Source organism: Lissotriton vulgaris, chromosome 10 (assembly GCF_964263255.1).
Source record: "Lissotriton vulgaris chromosome 10, aLisVul1.2, whole genome shotgun sequence".
In the NCBI taxonomy this organism is placed as follows: Eukaryota; Metazoa; Chordata; class Amphibia; order Caudata; family Salamandridae; genus Lissotriton; species Lissotriton vulgaris.
The window spans coordinates 683,874,073-683,894,061 of record NC_141698.1 but is presented as its reverse complement, the minus strand read 5'-3'; positions in this window follow the sequence as shown (position 1 = coordinate 683,894,061).

The window sequence follows — 19,989 nt, the reverse complement described above, 5'->3', positions numbered from 1 at the left end:
ACAGCACCTCTGGTTCAACACTGCCACCCTCTGGTTAACCACTGTCACCCTCTGGTTCAGCATTGCCACCCTCTGGTTCACCACTGCGACTCTCTGGTTCACCACTGCCACCCTCTGGTTCCCCCATGCCACCCTCTGGTTCACCACTGCCAACCCTCTTGTTCACCCCTGCCACCATCTGGTTCATCAATGCCACCCTCTGGTTCACCACTGCCACCCTCTGGTTCAGCACTGCCAACCTCTGGTTCAGCACTGTCACCCTCTGGTTCACCCTTGCCACCCTCTGGTTCATCACTGACACCCTCTGCCTCACGACTGCCACCCTATGGTTCATCACAGCACTTTCTGGTTCACCACTGCCACCCTCTGGTTAACCACTGTCCACCTCTGGTTCAGCACTGCCCCCCTCTGGTTCATCACTGCCACAAACTGGTTCAGCCCTGCCACCCTCTAGTTCACCACTGCCACCCTCTGGTTCATCACAGCACCCTCTGATTCACCCCTGCCACCCTCTGGTACTGCACTGTCACCCGCTGATTCACCACTGCCACCCTCTGGTTCACAACTGCCACCCTCTGATTCATCACAGCACCTCTGGGTCACCACTGCCACCCTCTGGTTAACCACTGGTTCAGCACTGCCACCCTCTCGTTCACCACTGCGACCCTCTGGTTCACCCATGCCACCCTCTGGTTCACCACTGCCACCCTCTGGTTCACCCCTGTCACCATCTGGTTTATCACTGCCACCCTCTGGTTCACCCCTGCCACCCTCTGGTACAGCACTGTCAGCCTCTGGTTCACCACTGCCACCCACTGGTTCACGACTGCAACCCTCTGGTTCATCACAGCCCTTTCTGGTTCACGACTGCCACCCTCTGAGTAACCACTGTCACCCTCTGGTTCAGCACTGCCCCCCTCTGGTTCATCACTGCCACACACTGTTTTAGCCGTGCCACCCTCTGGTTCACCACTGCCACCCTCTGGTTCATCACAGCACCCTCTGGTTCACCCCTGCCACCCTCTGGTACTGCACTGCCACCCTCTGATTCACCACTGCCACCCTCTGGTTCACGACTGCCACCCTCTGGTTCATCACAGCACATCTGGTTCAACACTGCCACCCTCTGGTTAACCACTGTCACCCTCTGGTTAACCACTGTCACCCTCTGGTTCAGCACTGCCACCCTCTGGTTCACCACTGCCACCCTCTGGTTCACCCATGCCATCCTCTGGTTCACCACTGCCACCCTCTGGTTCACCCCTGCCACCATCTGGTTCATCACTGCCACCCGCTGAGTTACCCCTGCCACCCTCTGGTTCAGCACTGCCACCCTCTGGTTCAGCACTGTCACCCTCTGGTTCACCCCTGCCAACCTCTGGTTCATCACTGTCACCCTCTGGTGCATCACTGCCACCCTCTGGTTCACCACTCCCACACTCTACCGAGACCTTTTGTGATGCAGCGGCAGTACAAATGATGCGACATTGTGCTGGGTATTAACAACGTGACACATCTGAGAGATGCGTCACAATGTAAAGCCCTGCGCCATCAGGAGGCGTTCCGGCGCAGGGGATGGCGTTCCTGCACAGGAACACCTCCTAAAAGTGGCTGAGTGAAATCTACAAAAATTCACTCAGTCACTTTTAGGCCAATGCAGCGTCACAACCCTGCGCCTGCTTGAAGCAGGCGCAAGGCATGATGCAGCATTGGTGAGATAGGGCCCCCCAGAGCATTGCTGGAGCTGCGTCGCAAGTTCGACGCAGCTCCAGCAATGCGCTGCTTTTACGGCACAGATGCGTGAGGCATCTGTGCTGTTTTTGCCACATGGTGCACCGCATTGTAAATGCGGCGCACCATGGGTGGATGAGCTGTGGCGCACAATAACTGGCGCATCCCAGGGGATGTGCCAGTTATTGTAAATCTGCCCCTATACATTTAGCCAACGAGCGAGCACTTACTGATTAGACAGTAGAAAGTACTCCAGTTGAGTAGAGGTATCGCACAAAAAGGTGGCATCTTCGTGGACAAACACGCAGGGCGGGATTCATTCTGCCTCCTGTTAGACTCATTTTTTGTGCCCTTCTGCCCTCTGTTAGACTCATTTTCCCCTTGTTTTTCTGCCCTTATGCCCTCTGTTAGACTAGTTTGTTGTGCCCTTCTGCCCTCTGTTATTCCCTTGTTTTTGTGCCCTTCTGCCCTCTGTTAGACTCGTTTATTGTGCCCTTCTGCCCTCTGTTAGACTCGTTTTTGTGACTTTCTGCCCCGTTAGATTAGTTTTTTTGTGCCCTTCTGCCCTCTGTTAGACTCAGTTCAGTTCATAAGGCTTTATTTCGGAACATAAAAACATTGTCCATAAAAGCACAATAAATACAGGCAGGGTACATTCACCAGTAAAAGAACATGATATAAAAGCAATCCATCACAATAAAAAGTTAAAAGCTCATGCTTTTCCTGGCCCTAATCGCTTTCAAAAGAAAGGTAGCTGTAAAAAAGCAGATATAAGCATGATTTAAGTTAAAAAGCAGCTTCAAGGCGTCGTGAACTGTCCAAACACCAAACTTAACAAAAACAGGGTTTAAAAAGGCAATGCGAAAATTTTCATATAGCTTACATATCAATACAAAGTGCAAGGTGCTTTGTGCAGAACTGTTGTCGCATGGACACGCGCCCTCTGGATGCTTGTTGTGGGAAGGGAAAGCCACCAAATGGTGCACAATCCCCAACCTCAACCGGGTCAAAACAAATAGATGGGACACTCTGTTTACGTGCCTTAGATAAGATTGAAAACCCACACTTTCATTATATTTGGCATAGAAGGAATTAGTGGATAAATTAATTCCATTACATCGCCGCTGTTCAGACTTATATATTAAAAAGACATTCTTCAATTCAGCTTTAGACAAATCAGAGGCTGCTAGGGTGTCCGCCTTGACGTCAACTCCAATGATCTCCTTAAAGGTGTTAATTACGTATTTAATCCAAGGGATCTTTAGATAATTATCAAGGGAAAGACAGTCCTCTATAATAGTTCTGTTTAAGGACGTTTCTTCCTTCGCCAACACAGCACGCCATAAAATAAGTGGTCTTAGAGCAATTAAATTAGACAGGTGGGGGATTCCTAGTTCCTTGAGGACTAATTCATTAGAAGATGATTTTGGCAAGCAAAAAAGTATTTTTAGGAAACAGTTTTCCTCCACCTGGAGACCACCTGCAGATACAAATCCCCATACCCCTGCTCCATAGATGGCGATCGATAGGGATCTCGCCTCATAGATCTTGAGCATGTCTTCAATCCGCCTATTACCCAATTTAGTGGCAAATTTACACACCCCATGTCTGCTTTTCGCCATTTTGGCCCGAACATTATTGAGCTCACAACCCCAGCCCCTATTTTTAGAAAACGTTATGCCCAGGTAGCAAAAATTGTCCACTAGTTGGACCTTCTGGCCATCAATAAAATATGGGTGATGTTTCCCCCTACCTTTTCCACATTCCACAACATAAGTTTTGGATTTATTAATGACCAATTTCCGTTCACCAATAAAAAGAGAAAACCTATCCATAAGACGTAGCAGACCCAAGGGTGTCCTTGACAACAGTACGCATCGTCCGCGTATAATAATACCGGGACGTCAAGATTGTCAACTTTAGGGGCGTCTGCCACAATAGTTTTAAGGACCATATCATTGATGAAAAGAGTAAAAAGCCTAATACCCCGCCCTATCCTGAACTTGGGTGTACATTCCCCACTTGGGCCATAGCGGACGCTCGCACGTAAGTTGGCATAAATACGGGCAAGAAAATAGACAATGCCCTCAGGCGCTCCCAGTTCTAACAGTTTGGCCCAGAGAATACCATGGTCCACCAAGTCGAAGGCGCTACTCAAATCTGCAAAGCAGAGGTAGAGAGAGCCTGACTTTGCCTGAGTGTACTTCCCTATCAAAAGTTCAAGGTTGAGGCATTGTTCGATGGTTCCCCTCCCCTTCCAGAATCCATATTGACAGTCTGCAAGGATACTATTAGAGGAGGCCCACTCTTCCAATCTTGTGAGTAACACCCTGCTCATAATTTTTACAGAGGAGTCTAGTAGCGAAATGGGGCGATAATTCTTCACCTCCCCCCTGTCACCTTTCTTGTAGATTGGAACAATAATGGATTCCTCCCACAAAGAAGGGACCCCATAGCAGACTGCTGCATTAAAAACTTTGGTTAACAACGGGCCCCAGAGCTCAGGGATAAATTTATATGCATCGATAGGTACCCCATCAGGGCCCTGGGCTTTGCCCCCTTTACTGGCACTAATGCTAACCTCAACTTCCGTCAGGGTAATGTTCAGTGGGACAACAGGCCAAGAGCCATCACGGTCCCTAGCCCAACCCTCCGAGTCAAAAATACCAGAGAAGTGAGTTACCCAGGAATCAGAATTAACGTTAGAGGTCAATTCAGGGACATTGTCGTTCTTTAAGAACGAACCATTCGCTGTGGCCCAAAATAGCGTATTGTTGGAAGTTTCCGCTGCCAGAGCCAAGTTATCCCAGGCTTCCAGCTGCAATTCCTTCTTTCTGCGCTTAAGTTCCTCCTGATAGATATATCTAAGCTGTGTTACCACACTCGATACTCTAGGTTTTGCAGTCAATGCCTCCTTCAACTTTTTAAGTGCGAGGGTACAGGCATGGTCAAACCACCCCCTTTGCCGGTCAGGTTTCCCCTTTCCAGTTTTAGTCATCAATCTCTCCGTAAGAACATTGGGGCATATTACCAAGCAATAGCGATAATTATCGCTATTGCTTGGTTAGCGTGAAAAAATTAACGCTGAGCTGCGGCGATTTTTATCGCAGATAAACCTTGTTATCGCAAATGCGATAAAAATCGGCCGCAATGCATGAATATTGCTGAAAAGTCCGCGATATTCATGCATTAGCGAGCTAATGCTCTTAGCCATGTTATCCACCTCCCATTGGATAACATGGCTAAGAACTGCTCAGCATAGAAACAGTGGCCCAACCCGAAATCAATTATTAGCTCAATGAATCAGTACTCACAGTTAATCATTTTTTGTGACTGAATGGGTGTTTACAGTTAATCACCTCTTGTAGATTTTATCAAACCACTTAGAAATGCATCCACCTTGGAAAAATTGATTTATTCAAAAAAGGAGTTTTAATGAATTACTCCAACACAGCGAGGAAATTTCATATATACATTAGTAAAAATTTTTATTGATTTCCGGTTGGGCCACTGTTTCTATGCTAATATTGACTACCCAGGTCCAACAAAACCGTTTTGGGTTACCCCATTTTCTATAATAAGAACTGCTCAGGGCAGGTGTTAGCTTTTGGAGATATTCGCACTTAGCGCGAATATCTCCAAAAGTTGGTAATAGGAGATAGCGATGTTAGCGACTGTTTTCAGTCGCTAACATCTTGGCACGCCCACTTTGCATGTCATTAGTGATAAATATCATTTACATACAAATTGGGGCCCAAGATGGCCGCTATCTCCTACTAGCTGTCGCTAACTGGTGTTAGCGACAGCTAGGTAATAGGGAGATAATTTTATCTCTGCTTTCCTGGCTTTTAAAGCCAAAAAGCGGAGATAAACCCCCTTGATAATATGCCCCATTAATTTTTGTAAAATTAACTACAGTCTCTCTATTATCCACATCACTATCCAGGATGGCAGTGATATCCAAAAAACAGTTCCTGACGATGGCAGTAAACATTGTTTCTGCTTTGTCCCACTTCCATCTAATTCTAAATCCATTTGTTCTATGGGGTTCAATATTAACAATAACACCATTATTAAGGGCTGATTTTACCTTCCAAATTGTCACCTCTATAGCAACACAATTATGATCGCTATATAAGGAAGAATCCACGACCCTAGGAGCCCTACACCAGGAGATGAGGTTAGAGGACATACAGATATAATCAATTATAGAGCTCGAGTTCCATCCAGTAAAGGTAGGAATACTGGCACCAGAGTTATCTTTAGGAAAAGTCAAAATTTCCATATCGTGGAGAGCTAACAGGTTGTTCAGTGAATCCCCATATTGATTATGTGGGAAATGAATATCAGCATCCCCATTCTGGTCGACAATCCCACATACCCTTCGATCGGAAAGGGGGCAGACCACCGCATTAAAGTCGCCTACCCATATCAATTCAAAAACAACATTAGAACCCATAGTAATGACTTCCAGGGCACTCTCTATGGCAGCTACCACCAAATGTCGTGAACTGTCAAAGACGTTGTTACAAAAATTAATTAAAAGAACATTTATGCCATTATCCTGTTTCAGCCATAGAATCTGTGAGTGGGCACCAACCAGCACATGTTTTTTCACCATAATAGGGAATTTAACAGACATCAAGACCAAAAGCCCTCCTTCGCTCTTCCTGACGGGAAAGCCAAAGCGGGTAGAGAGTAAGAAACATATCCATTAAGGTTGATAGGTTTTCTGGACCATGTTTCTTGAAAACATAATATATCAAAACTACTTACAAACTCTAGCCTGCTTTGACACTCAACTTTGGACGCAATACCCGCTATATTCCAACTGCCAATTAGACAAGCCGGTTGCCTGGAACCATCATCCAGAACAGTTAATGGCCTGACGCTACTATTACTGGACATTTCATCAGAGATATTTTGACTAACCTTCGGCTCCTCCATATTTACTGGACCAGAACTGTTCTCTCCATTTAAGACCCCGGGGACATGGATGTCCCTATCTTTAGCTTGTATACACTTCTCCTCCACACATTTTTCATCCCCTTATCATACCTGGGGGACACTGGCACCTCAAAAAAGGAATTATTTAAACTGGGTGTCAGTCAGTAATTGGAATCAAGACCACTTAGTGGTTGGAAGGGGATAAAAGTAGACACCCCAGGACTAGATGCTGTGCTATAACCCCAACCTCTGTTCCTATGGTGAGCATACGCATGCTCATTCTTGGGATGCTTATAAAAATATCCAAGGAGTCTGAGTGTGATTCTCTGATTATGGTAGGGGAGGGAAGAAGGTCTAAGTAGGGCGGTGGTTGCAAGGTGGGGATGACGGAAGTTCACTATAAGACAATCACCACTGATGTTTTTTGGAGTGCTGCCTATCCAGTTCGTTCTTCTAGTAGTAATAATCTGCCCTGATAGTTCTACTGGAAATCCACACTCCCGACTAAGCCAAGAAACAGTTTTATTTTTTAATGAAGCATGAGACTCGAAATTATTTCAGTGGCCAGTTGTACCAATGGGGGGAACATTAGTTAGGACCGCCACATACGGCGCACAGTGGGGGGGGGGTAGATCGGGTTGGGAATTAACCGGGCCTTTGTTTAGCCCGGGTGATACCCCCTTAATTTGAACAGTTGTAGGGCCAGTAGCTAGTTTACTGCTCTTTGGCTGCGTAGATACAGTTAAGGGTACAACTTCTGGGCCAGGTTTAGCGCTAGATGCCTTTGAAGTATCAGTGGTGGATCCCAACTCCCTGTCAACTACTTGGGTACAGCCCCTTTGATCAATAAATGTATCCAGGACACCCCCTAGTTTGATCACTTCTGCGGTTATTGAGTCCAGCTTATCCAGTAGTGGTTTAACTATCATCTCAATGTTAGTATCAATGATACTGATTAGTTGATCTAACTGCTCCGGATCAAGCTTGACCATGGTATTATCGGAAGTCACGGTCCGATCACCATCCAATTTTTTAGGGGTCAGATCTACTCGTTTTTTATTTCTATTACCCCCCCTCTTAACTTGTAACAACCTGCTAGAGTTCCTGGATGATCTTAATACTCTCTGGGTAGGTAATACTGGAGGGTCTTGAACTGGGGGTCATTGGTCAGATCCGGAGCAGTTATATCAATAACTGAGTCCGGAGGATCCTCAATGCAATTCTCTATATTTTCGAGTTCCAATTCTACGGGGATACAACTATCATTCAGTGGGGGGGGTAGACAGTGAAACTGATGGACTGGGCAAGGTAGGTGGAGCAGTAGTAGATGTAGATGTAGTAGTAGTAGGATTTCCTTTGCCTGAGGACAAACGTCGTTCTTTTTTAATTTGGTCGACCTTTTTTAAAAGATAGTTATCCAGGGTGGCTAAAACTGGCATATTCTTAACTGATTTGGGTAACGACATGGTAGGGACTACTCAGAGTCTACCTCCTTCTAAAACTAACAAAAACAATTTTTCCCAATACCAGACTAAACTTTTGCGTAGCTATCTGGGTAACAAGGAAGCTCTCCCCCAGTGCACGCCTTGCTACGCCCAGGTGAGGATCACCAGACAAATTAAAATTAGTTATCCGTAGATAAAGTCAAGTTAATGAGCATTAAATTAATACCCCAAAATAAGTTCAAATGAACTGGAAGTTCAAGTCCAAATCCCGTGGCCCAGCCCTGACACGATCTGCCACGGACTGTCCGCCCTGAGTCCGGGCTTCGTCCAGCGCGTCCCCCACGCGTCCTCGCGGGACGAGGTAGCTCGGTGACCTTTAAGCGCCTCCTGGTGCCAGCTGACGAGGGTGGCGGCGTCTTCCTGGTTGGGGCTGCTGGGAATGGTAGTTCTAGCTGTGCAGAGCCCCAGCCGCCGCATGGGACAGCAAGATAGGTTACTAACGCCTCAGCGGAGCAGATCCTGGCCGGCGTTATCCCCCAGAATGGCCTCCTCTCATGTGTATCTCTCCTGAGCACACCGGCTCATGGAGCAGCCTGCTTCTTCACAGAGCCTGCGTCTCACCACTCACTGTTCGCGGCTCCCTGCAGCTCTTCTCGGCTCGTGGCTCACAGAGCAGCCTGCCCCCACCGCGTCACTCCCTTTCACGGCTCACACGCTCCTTCACTGTTGCCTGCTCCACCGCATCTCTCTCCTCGACTGCGACTCGCGGCTCCTCGCTAGTCTTCGCGCCCAGGTGCACCCAGGCTAAGGCTCAAGCCCCGGTTCAACGGGTGCAGGCACAGCACAGGCTCGGAGCTTGCGGAGCCGTTGAACTCACCGCTGCCGCCAGACGCGTCTTCGCCTCACTCCACAAGCTGCCCGGGAGCTCTTCCCTCTCCGCCCCCACAGTTCCAAAGTCAGCAGATCTGGCCACCAGTCAATAACGCTATTGTTATTGTGGTCAGGACAGCGTACTAGCATAACTGCCTTTCCATCCCCTGGAATCTGTTAGATTCGTTTTTCCCTTGTTTTTCTGCCCTTCTGTCCTCTGTTAGACTGGTTTTTTGTGCCCTTCTGCCCTCTGTTAGACTCGTTTTTCCCTTGTTTTTCTGCCCTTCTGCCCTTTATTAGACTGCTTTTTGTGCCTTTCTGGCCTCTGCATCACCACTTCATCACTCAGCGCTACCCCAGCATCACTCAGCACCACCACATTATCACTCAGCACTACCACATTACCACTCAGCACCACCACAGCACCACTCTGTACCCCCACAGCATCACTCAGCACCACCACAGCATCACTCAGCACCACCACAGCTCCACTCAGCACCACCCCAGCATCACTCAGCACCATCCCAGTATCACTCGGCACCACCACAGCACCACTCAGCATCACCACAGCACCACTCAGCACCACTCAGCACCACCACAGCACCACTCAGCGCCATTCCAGCATCAATCTGCGCAACCATTCACCAACAACTCGTTCAAATATGTTCTCTCATTGTTTCAAACTTTATTACAAATGTCACAAAAAGATGTTAATATTTCACTTCTGTTCTTGGATTTTCGTCACAATAAAATACACTGAAAATAATCTTCACAAAAGTTATTTACAAAAGTTTAAGCTATTGCCATTATAAATTAAAATCACTTTTATTTAAGTATTAATTATTTAAAAAAATTAAAAGCCATTGTAATTTGTAATATCAATACATCTAAGTCACGTAAATACAAAACATGTTGCATTACAAATGCTATAGGTGTCACATTTGCGAAAGTTATAACTATTGGCATTGTAAATGAAAAAGCTATTAATTTAGCTATTTTAAAAACCAACACATAAATAAAAAAAATAGTCATTTACAAGACCAATAGCTCAAACTTTCCTAATGCGAGACCTATTGTGTTGCAAATGCTTGTTTTTATAACTTTCAGTGCTTCCTGTTGAGGTTTAATTTTCGTGACAGGCGCCTCATTGCCTACTTCTAACTATTCTCTGACCCTGCTTCAAGGGTCAGAGCAGGGTCAGAGAATAGTTGCAAGTAGGCAACGAGGCGCCAGGAAGCACTTACAGGATTACAGCAGTAGGTGCCCAAGTTGAAGTTAATTTCTTTGTAACCCTTTTGTAAAAGATTACAAAAAATGAGCGTAAACTTTTGCACCTGCTGCTGTAACCCTGTAAGTGCTTGGCTGAAAATTTGTCCTTGCTGATTCGCGGATTTTACCGCGATTTCACAAGATTCGCGGGTCGCAAAATCGCCGAAAATCCGCAAATTCCACGAGCGGAACGAATTTTCAGCCCATGCTTAGTAGAGATATGCATGTGCAGCTGATACATCGGAGAAAGTTGCTGGGTGGTCCACAATACCCCCAGGGGATAGCATTAGATAGCTTGGAGGATTTTGCGCAACAAGAGATTAATGACATTTTGGACAGGTTTCGGCAGAAACCTGGTGAACATTTACTTACATGCATGGTTCACATCTATGATTTGGGTGCCAGAGGCGTGATGTTAGACCAAGGAAATGCAGTGAAATTCTGTACGTTAAGAACAGACCTGACAGTTCAAGAACATTTCAGAAACTATGCACTTGATGACCAGATTAGTTTATTACAATTAGCTGTAGCTGGATGCAGTCACAAATACCCGACTGAATCAGACTGGCCAATAAACGAGAAACCTTGGTATACTTTGAGAGATGCGACACAGAGTTTGAAGGAAGAGGTGATGAAAACCTCTATTTTCCTATATCAAGCACATAAATTAATGGAAGGATTACTTAATACTTCTGTGCGACATAAGATCATTCGTACTGCTCCTCCTGCTTATAAGCAGGTGATGATGACATTGTTAATAAATCAGACTGGAAATACTTTATCACAAGTGATCGATGCAGTTCGTGAGTTGAGCGAAATGGGAGAGTGGATGAAATTCGAAAGACCTTCTAGACCTGAAACTCGCAAAGATAATAATAGACTGACTAGACCAGATTTATTTACTGCCCTAATGAAAGATGGGGTGAAGAAAGATGAAATAGATGGGGAACCTACTCCGAAGTTATGAAGCTTGTTTTGAAAAAGGGGTTTAGACAGGAAAGATGGGAGCAGAAGGGTTAATAAACAGGATCATGAGCGGAGATACTCAGATGGAAGTGGTGACGGGTCATACCGAGGGAGGAGGGAAAAATCTCCAAAGTATTGAACAAGACATGAGAGGGAAGAATCTTTAGATTGCAGAGTCAGAGGTGAAAGAGGTAGATACCCAGAACAGAGAATGAGAATTGAACAAGGGAAATCCCCGGATCGAAGATCGAAGAGTGACAGAAATATTAGAAATTCATATTATGAAGAGAGAGCGTATGAGAAAGATCTGCTTCCTAAACGATATGAAAGTCTTTACCCTTATTTCTTATGGCCGTAGGGCAAGAGCAAAAATACTATGAAATAGGTTAAGCTCCGGTACAGAATTGGGCTCGCAAATATAATAGACCCTATGTGGTTATAGAGATTTTCTGGAAACATCGTAATGTACAATGGGCCCGAGCCCTAGTAGATACGGGAGCGGAGGCCACTTTAATATATGGAAATCCCAATAAATTTAGGGGACAGTATTTTACAATTACAGGTTTAGGTTGTGAAGAGACCCCAGCAGTGCAAACTAATAATAAATAAAAAATCGGAAGAATGCCAAAAAGAGAATATAGCATATTAGTTGTGCCTCTTTCTGAATATATTATTGGAATTGACATTTTAAGAGGAATTACTTTGTGTTTAGATGACGGGTACTATCAGTTTGGACCAAAACGTTATATTTCAGCTAACGCAGTGAGAGGAGCTCGTTTGAAAATTCCTCCTGTGAAGGTGCCTCAGGCGACTAAGGTGATTTCTATGAAACGGTACAGAATTCCTGGTGGGCATGATGAAATCAGTGTCACAATTCAGGACTTTCTGGATGCAGGGGTAGTGGTTCCAATAGCTGGTGCGTGAAAAAATCCTGTATGGTCGGTGCCCAAAAGTGACAATTCATGGTGCATGGCGGTGGATTATTGCAAACTGAGTAAACATACACCACCTTTGACTGTTGCTGTCCCTGACACTGTTACTTTGATAGAAATAATTCAGAGACATACAGGGACTTTGTATGCGACTGTTGATATTGCCAATGCTTTCTTTTCAATCCCTATAGCTCCCGAATATCAGGAATAATTCAGTTTTTCATGGCGTGGCAGACAAATGACATTTCGAAGTTTGCCCCTGGGCTATTTGGATAGTCCAATGATATGTCACCGGCTGGTGGCAGAGCATTTAGATGAGGTACCGATAATTTCTGGAGTGCAAATTTGTCCCTACATTGACGACATACTGATCCAAAGTGAGACGCAAGGGCAAGTCCAAATTAAATTAGATCAAATTGTAACCTATTTGCAAGGCAAAGGGAGGGAAATCAATCTTGACAAATTGCAAGGTCCAGCACAAAGTGTACATTTTTTAGGCATTCAGTGGCATCAGGGAAATTGAGAAGTGGTTCCTCAAGTGAGACAGAAAATTAAAGAATTTGCAGTCCCCAAAATAGAAAAGAGGCTCAGAGATTCATTGGATTGTTTGGATTTTGAAGACAGCATATTCCCCATTTAAGTCAGATTTTGGCTCCTTTGTATAAAGTCACTTGAAAGAAGAATGCGTTTGAGTGGGGTGAGACACAGCAGACCACGTTTGAACTGGCAAAAGAGGCTATTCAGCATGCTTTGGATTTGTGGCCGGTGCGAGACGGCTATGTTGATTTGAATGTGACTGTACAGGGTCCAGATGCAAATTGGAGTTTATGGCAAAAACAAGGTAAGACAAAAGTACCCTCAGGATTCTGGACGAAAAAGTTGCCAGATGCTGGTGAGCATTATACCCCTTTTGAAAAACAGTTGCTAGTATGTTACTGGGCTTTGGTAAATACAGAACAATTGACTTTGGGACATGATGGTATTTTGATACCTGAGATTCCAATAATGCAATGGGTTATAAGCTCCCCTCAAACTCACAGAATTGGACATGCACAGGAAATCAGTGTAATTAAATGGAAGAGGTACATACAGGATAGGGCTCGGGTGGGTCCTAAAGGCACAGCGATGTTACATGAGCAGGTGGCACAGGTGCCAATAGAAGAGGCAGATATGGATTACAACGTACCTTTAGTACAGGAATCCCCTGTTAAATGGGGTAGACATTTAGCGATCTTTCCACGGAGGATAGAAAGCATGTGTGGTTTATAGTTGGTTCAGCCTCGTATGTTGGAGCAAAGAGACAGTGGAAAGCAGTGTTGTATAACCTTGTTACCCAGAAATTGTTGAGCACGACTGGTGAAGGAAAAAGCAGTCAGTTTGCAGAACTTTATGCTGTTTACCAAGCTTTAAAACAGTTACCAGGAGTTTGACATATGTATACCGAATCATGGTCAACTGCTAATAGGTTAGCTACATGGCTCCCAACGTGGCATGCTCACAAATGGTTAAATCAATTCAAAGGAGGTATGGGAAAAAGAATTGTGGAAAGAGGTGTTGGATATGCTTTCCCAAAGTACTGTGAAAGTGTACCCTGTTGACGCTCACTGTTCAATTGATTCACTTGATAGGTGGTTTATCCTCATTGCAGACGAAAATGCTAAAATCTCTGAGGCAGAGGTGGAAACGCAGAAATCTGACCTGGTTGGATTGGCAAGGTGGGCACATCAGAAGTGTGGACATTTTGGAGAACAAATCACTAGCAGGTGGGCAGCAGATAGAGGGATACATCTTCTCCATGATGTGGTTAAAACGGTTATTTTGCAGTGTCCCATTTGCAAACATTCCCGACGATGAGTGATACTGCAGTAGTGAGAGGTCAGTTAAATAGAGGTAAATCACTGGAGCAGATTTGGCAGATAGATTACATAGGTCCCTTACCCATGTGTAGAGGTTATCAGAATGTATGCACTATTGTAGATACCTACTCAGGATAATTGATTGCATCCCCATACAAACATGCTACTCAAATGAATACACTTCAAACTTTGGATTTGTTGATTTTATACTATGGAATTCCTTTGCAGATTCAATCAGATAACGGTTCACATTTTAAAGGGAGAATGGCACAAGAGTATTGTGCACAACATAATATTGAATGAATTTTTCATAGTCCTTATTACCCACCAGCCGCAAGCTTAATTGAACGCATGAATGGTCTTTTGAAAGATCAATTGAAAAAACGATCTGATGGTTCTTTGAAAAACTGGAAAGAAAATGTATTTGATGCTTTGCAAATTCTGAATAATCGTCCTTTGCCCAACTCTGAAACACCCCTAACATCTGGGAATGTTCTGTGAATGTTCAGCCCCATACAGCAGTGTCTACGATTGTCTATTGTTCTCATTGAAACTGGAATAGGTGTCCAAATACCAGCAGGACACTTTGGTTTGATTGACCCACGATCTGAACTAGCGCTAAAAGGCATCCAGGTGCTGGGTGGCGTAATTGATTCTGATTACCAAGCTGAAATCAAAATTATTCTGTTGAGCAGTGTTGATCTGGATTTAATAAGCCAGCCCGGAGACCGAGCTACCCAGTTGGTTATAATGCCCATTTTGGGAGGTGTGGTGAGAAAGGGGACTGCCCCAAACCTTCTAACTGTACGTGAAGAAGGAGGATTTGGCTCAACTGATAAAAATCCAGGAGTAAGAGTGTGGGTTCAGTCACCCAATCAACCCCCCGAACAGGTTGACGTAATCGCCACGGGCAGTGACAATACAATACTGGTCATGAAGCGTGCACAGGAAAAATGGGACTGCGTCCCAGCAGATAAATGTTATCATCGAGAATGAGTAATACCTGTTTTTGACTCCTTTCTTTAGGTCATTGTATGGATTGCTGCTGCGGGACTTATTGTCGCTGGACTCCTTTTGGCATGGTGCGTATGGAGCCAAGGTGAGCTTGAGGGATCCCAAGGTGAGACGGTCGACCGCGAGCGCAGGCTGAATTCGATTTTGACCAACAAACTGAATGGTTGGGAAAATCTTGCATGTGAGGTGTTAAACCTTTCCTATTTCTGCATGAAGAACATGAGGAGTGTTCTTGACATAGTTTCAACTTGTTGGGTAACTGTTCTGACTCCTGCTGCTGTTTTGATGAGCGTCTTCAACGTTACCCATATTGACAGAAATACTGGTATTGATGATGTTCGACATCCTCTATCAATTTATGAGTTTTGCAAATCTTGCCTGGAGATGACTAACTCCACTAAGGTACAGACCTTTAAGATAAACACTTACAATACCACTGAGGGTGATGTCTGCTATAATTTTACTTGCGACCCAAAATTAATTGGCAAATGTGCTCAGACTAAGCTGGAAAATACTTATGTTACAGACTGTGTGCCTCAATCATAGACTGTATTCTTCAGTTCATAATTCTATGTTTTGCAAAAATATCGTTTTTGCTATTAGTCATTATAGAAATGTAATATTTCCAACCAGATGGCTCTTTTCATGTGGAAATAGTTCATTGACCTTTGTTCCAGCGAACATTTCTGATGGACCATGTGCTTTGACAAAACTTAGTTTAATGATGTTTTCTTTAACTCCTTCTATTCATAGTCGGACTGTACGTGAGTGTCCACAGTTGGATGAACATTGCGAATCTAACTTGCATTTGCTTTCTAAATCTGAATATATCAGCTTAGCTGCCTCAATTGTAGGCATTCCTGGACTGTCAATTTACAATTCTGGAGATATTAGTAGACTGGCATGTCTTATGGTTAAGTCAATCAACCTCACTTCAACTGCTTTATCAGAATTTTTACTTGATGCACAGGGTGAATGACGACCCATTTACAGAATAGAGCAGCTATCGATTATCTTCCCTTGAAACATAATCACGGATGCTCTGACTTCGAAGGTGTATGTTGTTTTAATCTTTCTGACCACTCTAAATCTATCCAGTCTCATATTAATGCTTTACTTGAATTGTCCTCAGAAGTTTGACAACATTTGGATCAAGGATGGTGGGATTGGCTCTTTGGGTGGTTACCTGATTTTGGTTTACTTTGTTCTATTTTGGGTGGTGCACTATTGGTCATTTGTTTTCTAATTGCAATATGTGTGCCTAATCTTTTGAATGTGTTTCGACCTGGTACTTTGACTAGATCTGTTAGTTATGTTTGCTATTATTCTAGCAATGATTTACATACTATTTGATGAGACTATACATTCAACTGTATTGGACAATGGTCATGGGTGGAATGTAGTGAATGTGCCATTTATATGGTTAAATGGCCTGATTATGACAGTTGCCCATCACCATCTAAGTGCATTCTGACCTAATATAGTGATATGTAGGCCCACATAGTATGAATAAGCTACAATAGGGCTTGATTATGCCTTTTCCTTTTCCGACTTTATCTTGCTTCATGGCAGTGCTTGCCTATCGGCTTTGGCATACTCTTATGCCGTTTTGCATACTAATTTTGCTCATTTATGGGAATAGTGGCCTATGCTTAAGCAACTCCATTTTCTAAGCTGTTGCCATCTTCTGAGCCTTTCTAGGTGAGAAGCCAGGTTATGCTTTTCACTTGTTTTCTGCACTCCGTATGCTGGTAGAAACCGTTCTTGTCGGAGGAATGTACTTCTGCTCCGAAGTCATAGCAGATGCCTGGCCTGCTGAAGTTGTGGCCTTGGTACAGAGTAATACAGAATCTGATGGGAAAAGGGGGCGTGGCTCGCAGGAAACTCGTTTTACGTCTCGGCTGGTACTAAAGGGGGTGTCTGGGTCCCAATCGCTGGAAGTTCAACGCAGTGCAGATATGCAGATGTGCAGTTGTGAGCGAATAGTCCAGATTCGGCTAGAAAATCGGACTCCCCTCTGGCAAAGTGGAAGTGGGATGTGCAGACATTTGGTGAGGTGTTCCCCTAATTCTTATATTCCTACTGATCTTGCCTAACTATCTTTTCTTATTTTCAGATCCAATACATTTATATACATATAAATTCTATATATGTTTTACTGATTGCGTTTAGCAATTGCTTAGGTGCTAGTGTGACGAAGGCCTACTGTGACTTATTCTTTCATTATGTAATAAAAGAAACCCTAAAGTATATGACCATTTGTCTGTATTCCTTGTGGAGGGAGGACGGGCCCCTTTTTGACCAAATGCTTATGGAAGGATGGGTAAGTTCCCTTCCAATGGGTAATTGTTACTACGGAAGGTTGGCCGGCTCCCAGCAAGGAGCGAAAATCTAATTCTTCCAAACCCCAGCATTGTTAGGATAGGTGTGTGTTGGATATATGTAGTCCTATCTGGGTGAGTATTCTGTGACCCGAGAGGAGTGAGAAATAGCCTCCTGCACATCGCCTGTCACCAGGAGGTTTGTGACACTTTGTGATACCTTGTGATATGTTGTCGTTGTTGTTGTTGTTGTGTGCGAGCCTCTAGGCAAGAACTATAGATTTATACTTAGTGTTGGTGTTCCTTTCTTGGGTAAGTATTGTGGAGTGTTGTATCTTTTGGGTCCCAAGAGGGATAAGCTTACATGTCCTGATTATTGGCAGAATTTCAGGCCATTACAGGGATCCAGGGTGCCTCTTTATTATTCTAGATGTGCACTCTTTGTACACCATAATGGATCACGAACAGGGTCTGGAAGCGTGTGGTCATTTTTTTAAACTCAGGCCAGTGAGATTTTGTGAACATAGTCACATGATCCTAGAAATTACAGATTTATGTCTCAAAAACAATATTTTTACTTTCAATGGCGACCTCTACAGGCAAGTCACTGGCACTGCAATGGGTTCTTGATTTGCTCCCAGTTTCGCCAATCTCTTTATGGGTTACGGGGAGAAAGAAATCTTTGCCAGTGCCAACCTCAGAGAAGACCTCCAGAATGTCACCATGAGGCTTTGTTACATCGATGATTTATTCATCATCTGGAGGGGCTCTGAGGGTGAGGCTGGTAAGTTCATTGATAAACTAGACACCAATTGCTACAACATCCTGCTTACTGGCAGCATTGATAGAACCAAAGCAGAGTACTTGGATGTGAGTTTAGAGATTAAACAAGGAACGATATGTACTTCTCTCTTTCGGAAGGCCACTGCAGGTAAGAGTGTCTTCCCTGCCCTCAGTAGCCACCCAGAGGCACTGAAGTGGAGTATTCTCTATGGGGAGCTGCTGGGGGCCAAAAGGAATTGCAACAATGCCGAGAGTTACACTGAGCCGACCAAGATCATCATCAGTACGTTTGAGGCCAGAGGTTATCCCAATTGGGTCCTGAATAAAGCAAGAGATAGACTGAAAGGGGTTGACAGGACCCAAACACTGATTGACAAACCTGAGGTACTCAATGAGGGAGAGAGTGACAATGCCCGTATGATTTTGACGTACAGCTCTGACTTGCATAAGGTTAACTGGGATATTCTGAAAACTGACTTGTTACAGGTGACACCATAACTGACAGTCCCTACATTACTTACAGACGGGATAGAAATATCTGTGATCTGGTGGTGAAAAGTGATATCACCAATCACTCAGTCACGACCAGTCATAGCCTTATAAGGTTTTTACCTTGAAGCCATTGCAAGGCATGCAGGCATAGTAAGTTTAGGGGAGTCATAGACTATAGGGGCGTCAACAAGAGGATTACACACATTCTTACTTGTAGCTCGAACTTTGTCATCTATGCCATTGAGTGTACCTGTAAGTTATGGTATATAGGTAGTACAACCTGTACAGCTAAGAAAAGGGTATTAGAACATCTTAGAGCCATTAGCAATAATGACCCTAAATACCCTGTGGCACGCCATTTCTATAATAAACATTTCTCGAACACAGCAGATTTAAGCTTTTTGATTCTTGAATAAATCCCAAAAAATCCTAGAGGGGGGTAACAGAGTGTTCTTACTCAGACAACGGGAATTAAGATACACCATTAATTTACAGACCATGAGGTCTGAACCTAGATGAGGAACTAGCAATACATTTGAAAGAGGAGTCTTAGGCTCTTCCTCATCTAGCACCTCTGTTTTGTGTTGTTCTAACTTTGCTTCAATCTATTCCCTCTCCAGGTATCAAAGATGACTTCTTTTATCATTATCTGTTTCTTCGATAGTTTAAGTGTGCATCAGGAACTGTTCTTTTTTAAAGTTTACATTTGTATGTGATTCTGTGAGATCGTACTCTGTTTATGGTTTTAACATATTTCTTTTCTTTTCTTTCTTTTTCAGGAGGAAAGGAAGAGGCCCACTCACCTGTATTCACTTGCACAGGCAGCCTAATCTTTTCCCTACTACATCCTTCACACCTTTAGTGTAGATTTCTCACCAGTGGGTAACAGGTAGGTTTTTTAGCTGTTTTCATGGCGTTGGCCAAACATATTCAGGCACTTGCCCTATATACTATGGTTTATTGACATATGTATTGTCACCTGTTGCAACCCTGACTTTCAGACAAGCCTCGCAGTTGGATATCTTAAAACGCTGGATTAAGCAGCACACATGCTCACTGGTGATTCCTTACTCTGGATTATCAGCAGTTCAAGCCTCCACATATATGAATTTTGGCACTTGTCAATTATAGAGGCTTGTCTCTTTTCTGGTATAACACGGGCTGGGACACATTGATTCTCCCCTCACTTTGAGGTTTAGTGAGAGCTGGTGACGCATACTACTAGCAGGTTCATGTACATTGCAAACTTGGCCTGTTGAACTCTATCCATATATGTCCTAAATTGGACTAGTGATAGGATGGTACCCTTATACTGGGAAACTCCCATTTATTGTTTTGTGGGTATTTTCCCGATTAAATCGGA